Consider the following 22,516-nt stretch of genomic DNA (forward strand, 5'->3'; position numbering starts at 1 on the left):
GATTTCCTTGTATTAAGCCCGTTTTTGTTTTTTGTGCAGTCACAGAAAACTCGGAAAAATTTCATAATTCTTATTTCTTTGCTGAGACACGAAGTTCTCAAGAACCTTTCTAATCTAATGTGAGAGGTTCGTATCTAAGTAATCCTTAAATAAAATATTTTATACGATTACTTTCTATTTTGCTCGTTTTTCATTTTTGTACCTTGACTGAAAATAGTGTTGCTCACGGGACGGGACATGTCCCGTCTCGTCTCCTGTCTCGTCTCGAAAACGAGACGAGACACGAGACGGTACAAGCCTTTTGAAATTCGAGACGCGACGAGACGGAATGCCTTTCTCGTCTCGTTTTCGAGAAACTACGGGACGGGACGGCTTTTGAAAAGTCTCGTCTCGTCTCGAATGTCTCGAAAAAAAAAAATAAAAGCAAAATATTTAATCAGTTGCAAATAGTAGTTTGCTTGGAATAAAGTATTTCAATTAGAAACTTTGATAAGCGTGTATTAAGTCGAAATAAGTCTATTCTAGAGAGAGTAATTAATTAAAACCTAAACTTATTTTTAATACTCTTTCGAAACACATTCTCACATTCAACACATACTCCTCATTTTTGTTTTTCAATTCATTCCACGTTAATAAGTATTACTTAGATTCAAACTCCACACATTCGATAATATCTGGTAAATAATTTCTTGTGAACTGCGTATCGTAACGAGGAAGTAAAAGTTAAAAAAACATATTTACCGCATTTTCCGCCACCTTACAAAGATTGAAAATAGGCTTAATATAAATTAATCATATAGGATACTGGTGGTACAAAAATAAAAAAACGGACTTAATAGAAGGTAATCACATAGATGATTTTATTTAAAAATTCGCTAGATACAAACCTTACATACTCGATAAGATTTCGTCCATAGTTTCATTTGAACTTCGTGTCTCAGCGAAGAAGTAAGAACTAAAATATATTTCCCGGGTTTTCCGTGATGGTCCAAAATCGAAAATAAGCTTAAGAGAAAATAATCATGTAGGATATTTTATTTAAAGTTTGCTTAGATACAAACCTCACGCAGTCGATAGGATTTCATCCAAAATTTCTTTTGAACTTCGAGCCTCAGCCAAGAAGTAATGGTTTAAATATATTTCCGGGTTTTCCGTGACGGTACAAAAAAACGGGCTTAATAAAAAAAATAATCATATAGAAGATTTTATTTATAGATTACCTAGTTACAGGCCCGTTTCTTATAAATTTCGTGTCTCAGGGAAGAGGTAACAATTGAAAGAAAATCATCTCTGGCTTGGTCTGTAGAGAAAAAGAGTTTCAAACGAGTATTAGCATTGATCGCGAATTTCTCGAAAACTCAAGTTTTGATCCTATAGTCGAAATGTCAGAATTAAAACGCATCTCAGGCGCTGAAAAGCTTAATAAGACAACATTTTAATGAAAATCATTTCACGCTAAATCTGTAGAGAAAATGAGTTTCGAACGTGTTCCAGCATTGTACGCGTATTTCTTCAAAAATCAACTATTCATTCTATGGTCCAAATGTCTTAATTAAAACGCTTTTCACGCTCTGAAAAGCATATTAATTCAACATTTTAAAGAAAATCATCTTTGGCTTGGGCTGTAGAAAAAATGAGTTTTGAACGAGTACTAGCATTGAACGCGTATTTCTCGAAAAATCAACTAATAATCCCATAGATCAAATGTCAGAATTAAAACGCTTTTCTGGCTCTGAAATGCATAATAATTCAAAATTATTAAGAAAATCATCTCTGGCATGGTCTGAAGAGAAAATGAGTTTCAAACGAAAATTATCATCTAAAGCGAATTTCTCGAAAAATCAAGTTTTGATATTATAGGCGAAATGTCATAATTAAAACGCTTTTCAGGCTCTTATAATCTTAATAATTCAACATTTTAATGAAAATCATTTCTGGCTAGGTAAGTAGAGAAAATGAGTTTCAAACGTTTACCAGCATTGTACGAGTATTTATCGAAAAATCAAATATTCATTCCATAGTCCAAATGTCATAACTAAAACACTTTTCAGGCTCTATATAGCTTAATAATTCAACATTTTAAAGAAAATCATCTCTGACTAGCTCTGTAGAGAAAATGAGTTTCGAACGAGTACTAACATTAAAAGCGTATTTCTCGAAAAATCAACTATTCATTTTAAAGTCCAAATGTCTTAATTAAAACGCTTTTCAACCTCTGAAAAACATAATAATTCTACATTTTAAAGAAAATCATTTCTTTCTTGGTCTGTATAGAATGAGTCTCATGTGAGTATTAACATTCATCGAAAATTTCTCGTAAAATCAAGTTTTGATCCCTAGTCGAAATGTCAGAATTATAATGCTTTTCAGCCTCTGAAAATCTTAATAATTCAACATTTTAAAGAAAATCATCTCAGGTTAGGTCTGTAGAGAAAATGAATTTCAAACGAATACTAGCTTTGAACGCGTAAATCTCGAAAAATCAGATATTAATCCTATAGTCCAAATGTCTTAATTAAAACGCTTTTCAGGCTCTGTAAAGCTTAATAATTCAACATTTTAATGAAAAATATTCACTAACTAGGTCTGTAGAGAAAATAAGTTTCAAACCTGTACCAGCATTGAACGCGTATTTCTCTAAAAATCAAATATTCATTCCATAGTCCAAATGTATTAATTAAAACGCTTCTCAGGCTCTGTAAAGCTTAATAATTCAACCCTTTTAGAGAAAATCATCTCTGACTGCCTCTGTAGAGAAAATGAGTTTTGAACGAGTACTAGCATTGAACGCGTATTTCTCGAAAACTCAACTATTAATCCCATAGTTAAAATGTCATAATTAAAACGCTTTTCAGCCACTGAAAAGCATAATAATTTAACGTTTCGAAGTAAATCATCTCTGGCTTGGTCTGTATAGAAAATGGGTTTTGAAGTGTGTTATAGCATTGAACGCGAATTTCTCGAAACACAAAATATTTTTTTCCGGAAAGTGGGATAAAGCTCCAAATATTTTACCCATTGCGTGGTGAGAATAAATAAGGTTCGTTAATAATGAGAACATTAATATTAAAAATGCAGTTTGTTGGTTACTGATTGCTAGGCATCTTATGAAATCTACCTTGTGGTTTTTCTGGCTTCCATACAAGAGTGCTCTTTTCATTACTGCTATACCTTTTGGAAGTTTTGAAATGTTTTCCACTAGACCTTCTTTCTTTCTGAATGTCGAACTTCCGTGCACTATGAAAATGTACATTTCTTCTTTAAATTCAAAGCTTGGCGCTCGGGAGCAACAAAAGAGATTTTAAATGTGTTGTAAGAAAGCATTTCAATACTTAGTATATTACAAATAGAAAGCGTATGATCGCAATAAAATCCTTGTTCGGCAGGAATAATAACCATCGATTATGCTGAACAAATATATTTTTTGTTTAGCTAGAGGAGGATGCAAGAAGCAGTTCCTGCAAAAGTGTATGTTGTACGAAGCGAAGAAACGTGACAAAACCACCACGTATGGAAGGCAAACCTGCATATATTTTATATCGCACATTTACAGAGCCGTGCCTCCTGAAGCTACAAAAATCCCAACTTCAATGATTCTTTCAGTCATGATATAGTTGAAAAAAATATGTTTAGATGCACCAAAAGTGCATCATTATCAGATTATGCATTAAACGTGTTATTGAAATCAACATATTTGTGTAAATTGGGCGCCTCCCCGATGGCGTAGTAATAACGTCGAGGTCTTGTAATCAAGGGTCCCCTCGTTCGATACCAAATGGAGGCACAAAGTGGATCGGATCACACTTTAAACTGTAGGTCGATTCGCGATTTAGCCTATTTGTGAATCAAGTGGACTTAAAACCCAATATCAACCTTAAGAATATTAGAATCCACTAATTCACCCGCAGCTAAGTCAAATTTCACACATCCCTTTTCATCCTCGTTCATAGACTTCCTGCAATACTCTTGTGCATGTGGGTTGCATCCCACCAGGTGCGACACATGTGAGGAGTTATTCTTTCCCTGTACTGCGTTATTTCTTTTCATAACAGTAAGGCTAAATTCTTGTTTTATCTGAACTTTTTTATCTGAAGGAAACAACTCTCAAGTCTCAACAATTATAATTTTTTGCTTAAATTTCCTATAATTTATACAAACAGTATCACAAATCACGTCCTTTGGTGCAACACTGTCAACAGCTAATGTTACTTTCTTCGTCCTAATAAATTTACTTCCAACCAGTGACGGCGCCAGTGAAATGTGACTGGGGGGGGGGGGCGAAAGGCTGGCAACAAAATATTGTAAGAGGGTAGTCACATTAAAAAGCCAGAAAACACTACACATATATATATATATATATATACATATATAATAATACTTATAATAATGACTATTATAATAATTATAATAATAATAATTACAATAATTATTATTATTATTATATTCATGTATGGTGTTTTATGTTTGTCTTTTATTTAGAGTGGACGTTTACAGCCTAAATTTACTTCTTGATTACTAGTTTATCTCCACATGATTCGTTTTAATAAAGACATTAATTCTTTTTTATTGGTAAGTTGCGTTGTCTCCAGTAGCCTATTTCAGTATTGAAAGACATTCATAATTTTATAATTCATCGTCTTTCTTGAGATGAAACTACTGATATAAATATTTAAGTTATAAGATAATAATATAAATGACGAAAAAATGCTTCGAAGAGTTTAATTTTCTTGCAAAATAAACGTGACGTTGGAAGAAATGAATCTTCTTAAGTATTAGAAACAATGTAAGGCACTTAGTGAAGCGTATTTTTCCTGTAGGAGAATTCTGCTCTGTGTGGTTTGGAGAACACATTGCCACCTTTGGTACGTCCAGGACTTGACATTTCTTCTGAATGGCAAGAACAGCCAAATGAGGCAGTTTGCATCCAGCATCCTGTTTCGAGCAAGCCTTTTCAAAGATTTTAAGGACAACCATCTTCGTAATGCTGAAGAGTTTTGGGCAAAATTTGTATTTCACCTTTCAGGGAAATGTTATCACAGGATAAAAAAAAAATCAGACAAAGATTACAGTTACTCACGATTCAAGAAATATTCTGACCCTGGCATTACTTACTCTTACTCTACCACTCCAACGTATGTCTGTGCTAAACAATTACAGGCACCTATGGGGTTCGTGGGAAGATGTTCGTCGATTTTGATGTGTTCGAGAAAGAGCGAACCTGTATCCAATGATTGAAGCGTGGCAAATCCTAAATTGCGTTATTTTACGTGCCCGCGATATGTTTTGATTCGAATTTTAAGTGTAATTTGCATTTTAAGGTTCATGTTCAATACATTTCGAAATAATATATCCTCATTAACTTCAAGAGTATCGAAGAAATTCCCTTTGTTAAGGTTTCCTCAGACTCATCATCTCGAAATTCAAGTCCCTGAATAGTAAGAAACCGCGATGAATCCACAACAACTGACATTTAGTGCCGTTTTTTTTCGATCACCTTTGGTCCCAGGTTCGATACCCAGTGGAGGCACTTTAAGCTAAGTCCCGATTGACTTTTCTGTGCATAAAATGGACTTAAAACACAAAATCAACCAACCAATCAAATCTTGAATCAACTTTGAATGTATTTTAATAATTAGTGTTGTCCCTAACGACCACGATTAGAATAATTTGCGCGTACTACAGATGATGTCTTGTGGTCCTGAAAATATTCGTGATGTTTTAAAACCATCCACATTCAACACTTTTTCCCAGTTCTTAAAACTTTTTAAAACTTAGGTTAATCTCGACGATTATAGGACATAAATGAATGAGAAATCACCTATGCAAAGGTCGGCGCTCGAATCTTGAACGAAAGTCACATACACATAGCTATATATATATATATATATATACAAAACAAATTAATATTTGTTAATCAAGTTGGTATTATAAACAGGAAAGTGATATCATGCAGAATACACCACTTTGAAAAGGTGAAAATCGTCATATACTTATAAATGAACTCTCTTTATTATTTGATATTTAATTAACTTCAGTTGGAGGGCCCGGGAGAGGGGGAAGTGGCGCCCCCCTGCCTCCTCTGGCGTCGTCACTGCTTACAACCCTCTAATAACTTCGCAGCTGATAGCCTCACCTTCGAAATGGAAGCTTGTGTGTCGGCGATTAATACAAAGAACTTGTGTTCACTGTCCCTCTTGCATTCAAAGTTTGCCGTTTTCCTTTTCAGCTTTTCCTGCAAAACTTCCTGTCAGCAAGCAAAGCAAATTACAGAATTTTTATTGCCCCACCCTTGCATCAACTTTCATTCCTACTTTAGGCCTGGATTTATGGCACTTTCCCGCTACTGCAGGTTTGCCCCCTGAAGGAACGGTGTCCATTGTTCAAAGTAAAACCTCTGTCAGTGGGAAGCGGCGAAAAATAGTCACGGAAAACGCCCTGGCCGTAAACAGACTCCCGCCACCCTAACATTGCTGTCAGCTTCCCTCTGAAGTTTGATAAAACTACTTTGTGAAATTTGTTTAGTAACGATTGAAAATGTAGACAGTAGATACTACATGTATTTTGCAAATTAACTTGAAGAATAAAAAGAACAGCTACAACATTCCTTCATTTGATTCACAGAAAAGCTAATCGGAACTGGACCCACACTTCAAAATGGGATTCAAATCACTATGTTCCTTCACCGGTTATCGAACCCGGCACCCCTTGATTACAAGGTGAAGTGCTACCACTGTACCATCGGGGAGTCCCAATAGAACAAAGTTTCCTTCTACGACGATTATACAGAAGTTAGTGCACTTCCTTCATATGAAATCTATTCTATATCAGGCTCAGTATTTCGTTATTACAATCCAAGGAATAGTATTCAACTTAAATAAGAAATAAATACATAAAAAAGCATTCTAAATAATCTTCAAACAGACGTAAAAAAATCGAATCCAACCAACTGTAGAATGCCTGAGGGAAACAACAAGAATTTTCTCAACAAAGACATTTCCGAAACTTCCATAACATTCTAATAATTTCGCAACACGTGCAAATAATCATGTGGTAAAATCTTGTCATGGTTCCATGTAAACACGAAAATCACCAAATTACTTCTTTCCATATTTCCTGCATTTTCTCCTCCTCTTTAGCTCTCAGCAGTTCGGAGTGGGATAATGCAAGATTATTTGTCCCTAATTATCTCCTTCTCTTAGTCTTGCTTATATCTTGGACTCCTTAATAACTTTCCCAACAACTCCTTATCAATTTGTACTGAAATGTTTCCTACAATGCTTTTCCTACTTCCTAATAACAATCACTTCTGTACACCTTTTGATGTAAAAATTAATTAATAAAAATAAACCACATCCGTCGGTCCGTTTATCCTTCCAACCTATAGAGCTGAGACTATTTTCACAAGATAAACCTCGGACGCATACATTCCACGATCTTTTGGCCCCTCCTTCCACCTTCTCTACCTGCCCTTTTACTTGATGTTATTCAGAATTGTATTAGTATCTGGAGTACTATCGTAACATAAAGTTATTAACCTGGAATGAATTGAAAAACAAAAATGGGGAGTAATGCTGTGTTTCGAAAGAGTATTAAAAATAAGTTTAGGTTTTCATTCATTACTCTCTCTAGAATAGTCTTATTTCGACTTAATACACGCTTATCAAAGTTTCTAATTGAAATACTTTATTCCAAGCAAACAACTATTTGCAACTGATTAAATATTTTGCTTTTATTTTTTTTTTCGAGACATTCGAGACGAGACGAGACTTTTCGAAAACGAGACGAGAAAGGCATTCCGTCTCGTCCCGTCTCGAATTTCAAAAGGCTTGTCCCGTCTATTGTCTCGTCTCGTTTTCGAGACGAGACAGGAGACGAGACGGGACATGTCCCGTCCCGTGAGCAACGCTATTTTCAGTCAAGGTACAAAAATGAAAAACGAGCAAAATAGAAAGTAATCATATAAAATATTTTATTTAAGGATTACTTAGATACAAACCTCTCACATTAGATAACATAGGTTCTTGAGAACTTCGTGTTTCAGCAAAGAAATAAGAATTATGAAATTTTTCCGAGTTTTCTGTGACCGCACAAAAAACAAAAACGGGCTTAATACAAGGAAATCGTATAGACGATTTTATTTAAGGATTACTTAGATACAAACCTCACACATTCGATAATATTTTGTCCATAGTTTCTTATGAATTTCGTGTCTCAGCGAAGAAGTAAGAATTAAAATATATTTCCCTGGTTTTCCGTGATGGTTCAAAAATTGAAAATGAGCTTAAGAGAAAGTAGTCATATAGGAGATTTTATTTATGGATTGCCTAGATACAACCCTTACACAGTCGACAAGATTTGGTCCATAATTTCGTGTGAACTTCGTGATTCAGCGAGGAAGTAAGAATTTAAAAATATTTCCATGGTTTTCCCTGAATGTACGTACAAAAATAAAAAACGGACTTAATAGAAAGTAATCATATAAATGATTATATTTAAAGATTACCTAGATACAAACCTCACACACTCGATATTGGTCCATAGTTTCTTATGAATTCTATGTCTCAGCCAAGAAGTAAGAATTTAAAAAAAATTCCCGAGTTTTCCCTGATGTACAAAAATAAAGTACGGGTTTAATAGAAAGTAATCATATAGAAGATTTTATTTAAAGACTAACTGGATACAAACCCTTAACACTCAACAATATTTTGTCCATAGTTTCTTCTGAACCTCGTGTCTCAGCGAAGAAATAAGAAATATTTCCCGTGTTTTGTTGACGTTACAAAAAAACGGGCTTCATAGTAAGTAATTGTGTAGAAGATTTTATTTAAGTATTACTTAGATACAAACTCCACACATTCGATAATATCTGGTAAATAATTTCTTGTGAACTGCGTATCGTAACGAGGAAGTAAAAGTTAAAAAAACATATTTACCGCATTTTCCGCCACCTTACAAAGATTGAAAATAGGCTTAATATAAAGTAATCATATAGGATACTTTATTTATAGATTACTTATATACGAACCTCGGATACTCGATAAGATTTCGTCCATAGTTTCTTGTGAACTTTGTGTCTCAGCGAAGAAGTGATATTTAAGACATATTTCACGGGTTTTCCGTGATGGTCCAAATTCGAAAATAAGCTTAAGAGAAAATAATCATGTAGGAGATTTTATTTAATGTTTGCTTAGATACAAACCTCACGCAGTCGATAGGATTTCATCCAAAATTTCTTTTGAACTTCGAGCCTCGGCCAAGAAGTAAAGGTTTAAATATATTTCCGGGTTTTCCGTGACGGTACAAAAAACGGGCTTAATAAAAAGTAATCATATAGAAGATTTTATTTATAGATTACCTAGTTACAGGCCCTTTTCTTATAAATTTCGTGTCTCAGATCAAATCAACGTGCAAATAATCATGTGGTAAAATCTTGTCATGGTTCCATGTAAACACGAAAATCACCAAATTACTTCTTTCCATATTTCCTGTATTTTCTCCTCCTCTTTAGCTCTCAGCAGTTCGGAGTGGGATAATGCAAGATTATTTGTCCCTAATTATCTCCTTCTCTTAGTCTTGCTTATATCTTGGACTCCTTAATAACTTTCCCAACAACTCCTTATCAATTTGTACTGCCATGTTTCCTACAATGCTTTTCCTACTTCCTAATAACAATCACTTCTGTACACCCTTTGATGTAAAAATTAATTAATAAAAATAAACCACATCTGTCGGTCCGTTTATCCTTCCAAACTATAGAGCTGAGACTATTTTTACAAGATAAACCTCGGACGCAGACATTCCACGATCTTTTGGCCCCTCCTTCCACCTTTTCTACCTGCCCTTTTACTTGATGTTATTCAGAATTGTATTAGTATCTGGAGTACTATCGTAAAGGAAAATTATTGCTTTATCTACGTTAAGACAACTTGGGCTAATAATGTTAACATTATCTGTGGGGTCAAAGGAATTAACCTGGAATGAATTGAAAAACAAAATCTTCTATATGATTACTTTCTATTAAACCCGTACTTTATTTTTGTACATCAGGGAAAACTCGGGAATTGTTTTTAAATTCTAACTTCTTGGCTGAGATATAGAATTCATAAGAAACACATTATCGAATGTGTGAGATTTGTATCGAGGAATTATTATATAATATCTCCTATATGGTTAGTCTCAATTCAGAACATTTTTAATTTTTGTACCATCAAGGAATACCCGGGAAATATATTTTTGTTCTTTCTTCCTCGCTGAAACACGAATTTCACAAGAAACTATGAACCAAATTTTATCTAGTGTGTAGGGTTTGTATCCAGTTAATCTTTGAATAAAATCTTCTCTATGATTACCTTCTTTTAAGCCTGTATTTTATTTTGGTAAATCAGGGAAAACTAGGGAAATATTTTATAATTCTTACGTCCGCGTTGATACACGAAATTCACAAGAAACTATGCACCAAATATTATCGAGTGTGTGAGATTTGTATCTAAGTAATCTTTAAATATAATCTTCTATGTGATTACCTTCTATTAAGCACGATTTTTATTTTTGTATCATCACGGAAAACCCCTGAAATATGTCTTAATTATCACATCTTTGCTGAGACACAAAGTTCACAAGAAACTATGGACGAAATCTTATCGAGTATCCGAGGTTCGTATATAAGTAATCTATAAATAAAGTATCCTATATGATTACTTTATATTAAGCCTTTTTTCAATCTTTGTAAGGTGGCGGAAAATGCGGTAAATATGTTTTTTTAACTTTTACTTCCTCGTTAAGATACGCAGTTCACAAGAAATTATTTACCGGATATTATCGAATGTGTGGAGTTTGTATCTAAGTAATACTTAAATAAAATCTTCTACACAATTACTTTCTATGAAGCCCGTTTTTTTGTACCGTCAACAAAACACGGAAAATATTTCTTAATTCTTATATCTTCGCTGAGACACGAGGTTCAGAAGAAACTATGGACAAAATATTGTTGAGTGTGGGGTTTGTATCCAGTTAGTCTTTAAATAAAATCTTCTATATGATTACTTTCTATTAAACCCGTACTTTATTTTTGTACATCAGGGAAAACTCTGGAATTTTTTTTAAATTATTACTTCTTGGCTGAGACATAGAATTCATAAGAAACTATGGACCAATATCGAGTGTGTGAGGTTTGTATCTAGGTAATCTTTAAATAAAATCATTTATTTGATTACTTTCTATTAAGTCCGTTTTTTATTTTTGTACGAATTATTTTAGGATGGGATGGTCTAGGGCTAGTTTCTTACTGCCTAGTAATTTATTATCAGGATGTTCGTTCCTATTCTGCTGGAATATTAACTGCTTTGTCTAACCGAATTGGTGATGTATTTATTTTATTATCTATTGCTTGAATATTAAATTATGGTAGCTGAAATTATATCTATTAATTATGATTAGTTTCTGACTTTCATAAAATATTAATTACTAGATTTATTATTATTGCTGGGATAACAAAGAGTGCACAAATTCCATTTTCTGCATGATTGCCGGCAGCTATGGCTGCACCCACCCCAGTTTCTGCATTAGTTCATTCTTCTACTTTGGTTACTGCTGGAGTTTATTTATTAATTCGTTTTGGAGATATACTGATATATATACTGTTTTTGGTAGGATACTCTTATTACTGTCAGGGTTAACTATATTTATAGCTGGGGTTGGTGCTAATTTTGTATGGGGGGTCTAATTAATAAAATACCAATAACTATTTCTTGTATAATAATTTCTAGTCTTGCCTTATGTGGAATACCGTTTTTGGCTGGGTTTTATTCTAAGGATTTAATTTTGGAAATATTAAGTATATCTTCTTTTAATTTAGTAATATTTGTTTTATTATGAGTTTCTACGGGTATAACTATAGCCTATAGTTTTCGATTAAATTATTATTTAGTTGGTAAATCTTATAGAGGTATATCATTTCAATTCTTTTCAGATGATGGGGGATGAGGCATATTTAAAGGTATGTTAGGCCTATTATTCTTATCTATTGTAGGTGGTTCTGGGTTAATATGATTAATATTTCCTTCTGTTTTTGTTATTATTATCCCACTTAGTTTGAAAATAGGGGCAATTATATGTATTTTATTGGGAGGGTGAATTGGGTATAATATTACATCTTTCTTGTTCGAAATTTATCCATTTTTTAATAATAAAATAATATATTATTTATTAGGGGGGATATGATTTTTACCTTATTTATCCTCTGGTGGATTAATTGGTAGTTCATTTATTACTGGAGGTCTATATATTAAGGCTGTTGATTATGGATGAAGTGAACTTATGGGGGGACAGGGAGTCTATAAATATATAAGGAGTGGTTCTTTAAATATCCAATTAATACATTCTAATTATTTTAATATTTATTTTATATTTTCATTTTTAATAGTAATTTTATTAATAATTTATATGTGTTTATATAGCTTATAATAAAGCATAATATTGAAGTTATTAGGAAGGATAAAATAATTCTATAGGCATTTCTTGAACTTATTTAAAGTTCAGCTTTATCATGAAAAGATAATGTAATTTTATACTAAAGAAATAGTGTGAGAGTATTAATGGAGTTTCACCACTAAAGATGGAAGTTAGCAGCCCCCACTTAATAATATACCCCTTAACTGAGGATATAATCCTAATTTTATTATTAACATTAATATGCCGCCTTCCTTTGGCTTCAGTCAAATAAGCAAGGGTAATATATACCAATTTATTCAGGTCGAAGCTGATTGCTTTTGCTTCTTGCTCAATAAAGTAAATTGAACTATTCAATACCTTTTGAATGCAACTCAAATATTATTATTAACTATTACTCTAGCATGCTCATTCTAGTGATCCTTGGGTTCATTCATGATATAAACCTAAAAGCAAGATTAATAGGAATAGAAGTCTAACACATATTCAATATATTAGTTTTGAATTAGTAATAATAACTGTTATTGGTAATAGTAATACAATTTCTACATCAAAAATTAGAAAAATTACTGCAATTAGAAAGAATTTTATAGAGAATGGAATTCGTGCTGAGGATTTTGGGTCAAATCCACACTCAAACGGTGATCTTTTTTCTCGGTCTGTAATTATTTTTTTTGATAGTAATGTGGATAATATTATTACAATTGAGGTAATTATTATAATTAATAATGAGGTACTTATGATTATATTAATTATTTACTTTATTTTATTATAATCTTTTTAATTGGAAGTTAAGCGTACTTTAAATATACTAAGTAAATTATCTACCTCATCAGTAAATTGAAATATAAAGGAATAATCATACTACATCTACGAAATGTCAATATCAGGCTGCTGCTTCAAATCCGAAGTGATGTGTTGGTGAAAAATGGCATAAGATGTGTCGAGCTAAACATACCCCTAGGAATGTTTATCCAATAATAACATGTAACCCATGAAATCCTGTTGCTATAAAGAATGTGGATCCATATACTGCATCAGCGATAGTAAAGGGGGATTCATAATATTCATATGCCTGAAGAATAGTAAAATATATTCCTAATATTAGTGTTAATATAAGGGCTTGCGTTGTATGTGAGTGGTTTTTTTCTAATAACCCATGATGGGCTCATGTTACTGTTACTCCTGAGGCTAGTAAAATTGCTGTATTTAATAAAGGTACTTGTATTGGGTTAAATGGAGTAATTCCCCTTGGTGGTCATAATATCCCCAGTTCAATTGTTGGGGATAATCTTCTATGGAAAAATGCTCAAAAGAAGGATACAAAAAATAATACCTCTGAGATAATAAATAGAATTATGCCCCATCGTAGTCCTATTATAACTTGATTTGTATGTAATCCTTGATATGTTCCCTCTCGTGAAATATCTCGTCATCATTGAATTATTGTAAGAAGTATAGTTGTTATTCCTATTGATAATAGAATTATATTTTGTTGGTGAAATCATCTAATTATCCCTGTTGTTAATATTATTGCTCTAATAGCTCCTGTTGCTGGTCATGGGCTTTGATCTACTAGGTGATATGGGTGGTTTTGGTTTGCTGACATTGTTTATTTTGATTCTCTAGAATAAATAGCAATTAATAAGGCAAATACATAAGATTGGATAAATGCTACGGCTGTTTCTATAATAATTAATATAATTTGTGCTAAAATTAATATTGAAAGTCCAATAATTTCTAATATTGTTCCTGTATTTCCAATTATTGATATTATTAAATGTCCAACTATTATGTTTGCTGCTAGTCGCACTGATAGAGTTATTGGACGAATTAGATTTCTAATTATTTCAATACCTACTATAATTGGTATTAATAGTGCTGGCACACCTTCCGGTACTAGGTGTGCTAATATATGTTTTGTATTATTGATTCACCCAAATAATATAAATGATAATCATATTGGTAGGGCCAGGGTTAGGGTAAATACTAAGTGACTTGATCTAGTAAATACATAGGGTAGTAATCCTATTGAATTATTAAATAAGATTATTGAAAATATACTAATAAATATTAGGGTTCTTCCCTGGTGACTAATTATCCCTAAAAATGTTTTAAATTCTTCATGTAACTTTATTATTATTATGTTATATAATATAGAGGTTCGTGATTGTATTAATCAAAATGGGGCTGGGATTATTAATAATCCCAGGAATGTTCTTATTCAATTTAGTGATATATTTATAATTGATGATGTTGGATCGAATGATGAAAATAATCTTGTTATCATTTTCAGTATTTAATTTTTGGTTTATTTTCTATTTTAAAGTTGTTACTATTTAATAATTTATTATAATTATAATAATTGATGATTATAAATAGAAAATAAATTGATATAAATATTATAAATAGAATAATTCAATTTAATGGGTATATTTGTGGAATAAAAAAGTATCTATAAAGATAATTTAGGTTTGACATTCCTATGTTATAGATTAACTAACTCTTTTCATTAGAAGTAGTTGTTATATTATTATTTTGTGGTTTAAGAGACCATTACTTACTTTTCAGTCGTCTAATGATTCTTGTATAATTTTTATTAGTCAATTAATAAAAGATTTGTGAGTTGTAGTTTCAACAATAATTGGTATGAATCTATGATTAGAACCACAAATTTCTGAACATTGTCCGAAAAATAAGCCAATTCGACTAATATTTAGTCCTGCCTGGTTAAGTCGTCCTGGGGTGGCATCTATTTTAATCCCTATGGATGGTATGGCTCATGAGTGTAATACATCTGCAGATGTAGTTAGTACTCGGATATCTATGTTAATTGGTAATACTGTTCGATTATCTACATCTAATAATCGAAATGAGTCTATAGATATTTCATTTGTTGGGGATATATATGAGTCAAATTCTGCCCTTATAAAATCGGAGTATTCATAACTTCAATATCATTGATGTCCAATAGTTTTAAGGGTCAATGAAGGTTGATTAATTTCATCTAATAAGTATAATAAACGTAGAGAGGGTAGGGCAATAAAAACTAGGGTAATTGCTGGTATAATTGTTCATATTGGTTTCTAATGTTTGTCCTTCTAAAAGTATTCGGTTTGTTAATTTGTTATTAAATAATGATGCTATTAAGTATCCTACTAATACTGTAATTATAATTAAAATTAATATTGTGTGGTCATGGAAAAATATTATTTGTTCTATTAATGGGGAGGATCTATCTTGTAATCCTACTTGATTTCAGGTTGCCACTTTTAAGTAAGGGATATTCCTTATATTTGAAGCTTAAATTCAATGCACTTCTCTGCCACCTTAAAAATTAGTTGTTAGTAAGTAGTATTGGGAGTTCTGAATATGTATGTTCAGAGGGAGGTGACATTTGATACCATTCAATTGATGATGCTTGTTGTAGATTAAATAATGTTGGTCGGGCACTTGTCATACCTTCTCAGGTAATAAATATTATAATAATTACTGCTGTAAATGATAAGATTGATCCTAATCTTGAAACAACATTTCATATTGTATATGCATCTGGATAATCCGAATATCGTCGCGGTATTCCTCTTAATCCTAGAAAATGTTGTGGGAAGAATGTTAAGTTAACTCCAATAAATATTGAGATAAATTGAATTTTTAATCAATCTGGATTTATTATTACTCCTGTAAATAATGGAAATCAATGTACTAGTCCTGCTATAATAGCAAATACTGCTCCTATAGATAATACATAATGAAAATGTGCTACAACATAGTATGTGTCATGCAGCACAATGTCTAGTGATGAATTTGCAAATACTACTCCTGTTAATCCCCCTATTGTAAATAAGAAAATAAATCCTAATGCTCATAATATTGATGGAGAGTAATTAATTTGTGTTCCATGTAGTGTTGCAATTCATCTAAATACCTTAATTCCTGTTGGTACAGCGATAATTATTGTAGCTGCAGTAAAATATGCTCGAGTATCAACATCTATTCCTACAGTAAATATATGATGTGCTCATACAATAAATCCTAGGAACCCAATTGCTATTATTGCATAAATTATTCCAAGAACTCCAAATGTTTCTTTTTTACCTCTTTCTTGAGTTACAATATGTGAAATTATTCCAAATCCCGGTAGAATTAGAATATATACTTCTGGGTGTCCAAAGAATCAGAATAGGTGTTGATATAAGATTGGGTCTCCACCACCAGATGGGTCAAAAAATGAGGTATTTAAATTTCGATCTGTTAATAGCATTGTAATTGCTCCTGCTAGAACTGGTAGTGATAATAATAGTAGAACTGCAGTGATTACTACTGACCATACGAATAATGGTACTCGTTCTATGGATATTCCTATAGTTCGTATATTAATTACTGTTGTAATAAAATTTACTGCCCCTAGAATAGAGGATACTCCTGCTAAATGTAATGAAAAAATTGATAAATCTACAGAGGCTCCGGCATGTGCAATTCCTGCAGATAGGGGAGGATATACTGTTCAACCAGTTCCTGCACCACTCTCTACAATTCTTCCTGATAATAGTAGAGTTAATGATGGAGGTAGTAATCAAAATCTTATATTATTTAATCGTGGGAAGGCTATGTCTGGGGCTCCAATTATTAAAGGTACTAGTCAGTTTCCAAATCCCCCAATTATAATAGGTATTACTATGAAAAAAATTATAATAAATGCGTGTGCAGTTACAATCACATTGTAGATCTGATCATCTCCAATTAAACTTCCTAGTTGACCTAATTCTATACGGATTAAGATACTTAATGATGTTCCAACTATTCCTGATCATACTCCGAAAATTAAATATATTGTACCAATATCTTTATGGTTAGTAGAAAATAATCATCGTTGCAAGAATGAGATGACTGAAGTTATAGGTGATAAACTGTAAATTTATGTATGAGTTTAAAACTCTCTCATTAAATTTTGGCTTTATAGTTAAGAATAATAATTTTGAACTGCAATTTCAGGGTGATACATATATGTATTAAGGCCTAAAAGAGTACCCCTTATTTATGACTTTGAAGGTCATTAGTTTAAAATTAACTTAAGACCTTATAAAGATTTTATAGAGATATGTAAATTGGTTGGATTATAGGTAGTCCACATACTGAGAGAAAAATTGTAACTACTGATAATACTTGTTCTTTTAAGTTTAAGTAATGATATTCCATATATTAGTTTTATAATTTATTAAAATTGATGTAAGTGAGGTTCGTAAGTAATAATATAAGGTTAGCAACGATATGCTAATTAGGATTATAATTATAATTAATTGCTTAAAGTTGGTTGTTTGGATAATGACTATCCATTTTGGTAAAAACCCTAGTAGAGGTGGTAGTCCACCAAGAGATAATATTGATATGAATAAAGATATTTTTTTAATGGGCGGAAGTTTTAATATAAACAGTTGATGGACGTAGTATGTTTTGTTTATTGAAAATAACATAATGGTAGAGGTAGTTATAAGGATGTATAGTAAGTAGTAAATATGTTAACCAGGTATTATCTTCTGATGTTATTCTTAGAATAATTCATGATATGTGGTTAATTGATGAAAAGGCTATAATTTTTCGTAACGAGGTTTGATTTAATCCTCCAATTGCTCCAATAATTGCTGATGTTCTAATTGTTAAAATTAAAATTATGTTTAAATTGTCAATTACATAACTAAGCAATGTTGATGGAGCAATTTTTTGAATAGTTGTTATTACTAGGCAGTTAATTCATGTTATTCCTTCTATAACTTCTGGTATTCAAATGTGAAATGGAGCAGCTCCTATTTTTATTAATAAAGCTATGGTTAAAAGCTGGATCTGTATATTGAAGTTTGCAGCATTAATTATAATTAATGCTGCAGCCAAAATTATTGATGATGCTAATGCTTGAATTAGGAAGTATTTAAGTGATGCTTCTGTATTTCGTTGATTATTTGGTGTAGAAATTAATGGGATAAAAGATATTAGATTAATTTCTAAGCCTATTCAGGCTGCATATCATGAGGTGGAAGAAATAGAAAGGAGGGTTCCTATTGTGAGGGTCAATAGGAATATTATTTTCTTGGGGGTTGTGAGCATTAAAAAGGGAAGGATTAATTATAGACCTTCATATGTGGGGTATGAGCCCTCTAGCTTAATTAGCTTACCTTTTTATTATATTTTGGTGTATGATGCACTATGGGGTTTGATACCATTGGAGAAAGTTTAATTCTTTCAATTATAAAAATTCATTTTTGTTACAAATAAATTAATAAGAACATGTTAAATTTCATGTATACTTTACCCTATCATGGTAATCCTTTTTCAGACATCTTATTTATATATAAGTTATAATAGTGGGTTAATAATACTATTTATTAGACTTTTATTGTTATGATCAATAAGTAGAACCTATTTATTAAATAATATAAAATACTTCAGAATCCTTTTTAATTTTATCCAATTTTTTTTAAGTTTTTGTAGTCTAACTTAAAGTAATTGACTTAATTAACATGTCATTTTAATACTTATTGAGTCTAGAGAAAAAAGAAGTTAATATATCTATATAGAACACAATTTTGAGGGAAAAAAAAAATTGTGTTCTATATAGTATGGGAAAGTGAGTAAAAATAAAAAAGGGAGGAAATTTTCGTGAGATAATTTCTAATTATAATTTAATTTAATATAATACATACTATATAATAATAAAGAACCTCTCTTTATATTTTAGAACTAAAGTTTTATTCTAGCTTAAAATTCCCTAGTTAAATTTTACATATGTATTTATTAAAGAGAGGGAAAATTTCCGCCAATTTTTATGGGTTGAGACGGTGTATTTGAGGAGGAGGAGCTAGTAGACTAATTTTAAGGTAAAAGTGTTATATTTTTCTGTTAAAATTGTTATTTGTAAAAAAATGTTATTCGACTTACCTTATATCTAGTTATTAGGGAATTATATTTAATATAGATTTGCATTTTAATATTTTTTATATTAATATATATATATTATAATATTAATGTTTAGTTATGACTAGGGGGATGTGCTTCTGGTTAATATGTTGGTTATAACTTTATATTAAACTATTATATTTATTGGTTTGGAGATTGCTAATTTTTGTAATTTTGTTATAATTTATTTGAAATTTTATTAAAAATTTAGTTTGGTTTTACTTGCTTACTTAATTATATGTTTTAATTGGTTTTATTTTGAAATTATGATTCTATTTGTATATTTACTTAATTAATTAAAGGAATTAGGCAAAATTTATTCTCGCCTGTTTATCAAAAACATCTTTTCATGATTTTTGTATGAAGTATAACCTGCCCAATGACATTTGTTTAATGGCCGCGGTATTTTGACCGTGCGAAGGTAGCATAATCATTAGTCTTTTAATTGGGGGCTAGAATGAATGGTTGGATGAGGAATAGACTGTCTTTAGTTAATTAATATATAATTTTACTTTAGAGTGAAAAGGCTTTATTTTTTTAAGGGGACGATAAGACCCTATAGATCTTTATATTATTTTAATGATGTTTTGATTAGTAATATAATTATATATATTATTAAATAGTATTTTGTTGGGGTGATGGGAAGATAATAATTAGCTCTTTTTTATTTAATATTCAATAATTTTTGTTATTTGGATCCATTTTTAGTGATTTAAAGAATAAGTTACCTTAGGGATAACAGCGTAATCTTTCTTGAGAGATCATATCGACAGGAGGGGTTGCGACCTCGATGTTGGATTAAGATATCATTTGGGGGTAGCATTTCAAATTTGATGGTCTGTTCGACCTTTAATTTCTTACATGATCTGAGTTCAAACCGGCGTGAGCCAGGTTGGTTTCTATCTCTTAATATTAAAAGTGTTTTAGTACGAAAGGACCAAATACTTATATTATATATATAATATTGATTAATAATAATTACTATTATGGCAGAGAAGTGCATTGAATTTAGAATTCAATAATGAAGATAAATTTCTTTTTATAGTAGATGATATCAGATTTATTTATTGGAGTTATTTCTTTTATTATTTTAGTTGTATGTGTTTTAATTAGAGTTGCTTTTTTTACTTTATTTGAGCGCAGGGTTTTAGGTTATATTCAAATTCGTAAGGGGCCTAATCGGGTTGGGATTTGTGGTATTTTTCAGCCTTTTGCTGATGCAGTTAAATTATTTACTAAGGAGCAAACATTACCTACTTTGAGAAACTATTATCCATATTATATATCTCCAGTTTTTAGTTTATTTTTGTCTTTGGTTGTTTTTCCATATCACACCTTATTATTTAATTTTTATTTGGGGGTATTTTTCTTTTTATGTTGTATGAGTAGAGTAATATCTGCTGGGTGGGCATCTAATTCTAATTATGCGTTACTTGGGGGTCTTCGAGCCGTTGCTCAAACTATTTCTTATGAGGTTAGATTAGTATTAATTTTACTATCTTTTATTTTTTTAATTGGTGGCTATAATTTACTTTTATTTAATGTTTTTCAGGATTATTTATGGTTTATCTTTATTGCTTTACCGTTGGCGTTAGCCTGATTGAGTTCTTGTTTAGCTGAAACTAACCGGACTCCTTTTGATTTTGCTGAGGGGGAATCTGAACTTGTTTCTGGGTTTAATGTTGAGTATAGCGCTGGTGGATTTGCTTTAATTTTTATATCTGAATTTGCTAGTATTTTATTTATAAGTGTTTTATTTAGAATTTTATTGTTGGGATGATACCACTTTTCTTATTTTTTTTACTTAAGGGTTATTTTTTTAGGATTTATTTATATTTGAATTCGAGGGACACTACCACGATTTCGTTATGATAAACTTATATATTTAGCTTGAAAAAGTTTTCTTCCGGTTTCTTTAAATTATTTATTTTTTTTGTTGGTTTTAGGGGGTTGATTTAGTTGCATAATAATTAGAGTGTGAAGACTTCTAGAATATTTATATTCTATTTTATGTTTTCAAGACATACACTTAAAGTTTCAGTCAAGAAGTCATTTTTTTAAGATTTTATCTCATAGTAGTAGGGTTGCTGGGGATATAATGAAATATATAAAATATATAATTGTTAATACTTGCCCAGTAGTAGCACTAGTATTATCTATTATAATTTTATTTATGGAGTTTCTACGGGTCGGGCTCCAATTCAGGTTAATAAAATAAAGGTTGCAAATATTAATCAAAATAATACTTGATTTAATGGATAAAATTGTAGTCCACGAAAATTTCTTTTATGGTGTATTGGTATAATAAATAAAATTATAATAGATAATACTAGTGCTACTACTCCTCCAAGCTTATTTGGGATTGATCGTAGAATGGCGTATGCAAACAGAAAGTATCACTCTGGTTGAATGTGTACTGGGGTTACTAGTGGATTTGCAGGGGTAAAGTTTTCAGGGTCTCCTAGGGTTGTTGGAAATATTAATGAGAGTTGTATTAGTCTTAAAATTATAAGTATAAACCCTAATATATCTTTTATTGAGAAGTATGGGTGGAATGGAATTTTATCCATGTTGCTATTAATAGATAGTGGATTATTAGACCCAGTTTGATGCAAGAAAAGTAGATGAATTATGGATATTGCTATTAAAATAAATGGTAATAAAAAATGAAAGGCGAAGAATCGAGTTAGTGTAGCACTATCTACTGCAAATCCCCCCCAAATTCATTGGACTAACGTAGTCCCTAAATATGGAATTGCCGAGAGTAAATTAGTAATTACTGTGGCACCTCAAAATGATATTTGCCCTCATGGTAATACATATCCAACAAATGCTGTTGCTATTGTTGCTAATATAATTATAACCCCAATAGATCATGTGTGAAAATATAAGTAGGATCCATAATATATTCCTCGTCCAACATGTATATATATACAAATAAAAAATATGGAGGCGCCATTAGCATGAATAGTTCGTAGTATTCACCCATAATTCACATCTCGGCAGATGTGTATTACTCTAGAAAAGGCTAAATCTGTTCTTGAAATATAATGTATTGCTAAAAAAAGACCTGTTAAGATTTGGATTGAAAGACATATTCCTATGAGTGAGCCAAAAT

General features: G+C 31.3%; 3 pseudogenes; 2 read left to right on the forward strand and 1 right to left on the reverse strand.

Moving 5' to 3' along the window:
• Positions 1 to 8,257: 8,257 nt before the first annotated feature.
• LOC145982423 (NADH-ubiquinone oxidoreductase chain 5 pseudogene) lies at positions 8,258 to 12,132 on the forward strand (annotated as a pseudogene).
• A 1,147-nt stretch (positions 12,133 to 13,279) lies between these two features.
• LOC145982440 (cytochrome c oxidase subunit 3 pseudogene) lies at positions 13,280 to 14,056 on the reverse strand (annotated as a pseudogene).
• A 6,390-nt stretch (positions 14,057 to 20,446) lies between these two features.
• Positions 20,447 to 21,352, forward strand: LOC145982424 (NADH-ubiquinone oxidoreductase chain 1 pseudogene; annotated as a pseudogene).
• The last annotated feature ends 1,164 nt before the right edge of the window (positions 21,353 to 22,516 follow it).

Source organism: Lepisma saccharinum, unplaced genomic scaffold, assembly GCF_977018435.1.
Source record: "Lepisma saccharinum unplaced genomic scaffold, izLepSacc3.1 HAP1_SCAFFOLD_162, whole genome shotgun sequence".
Taxonomy (NCBI): Eukaryota; Metazoa; Arthropoda; class Insecta; order Zygentoma; family Lepismatidae; genus Lepisma; species Lepisma saccharinum.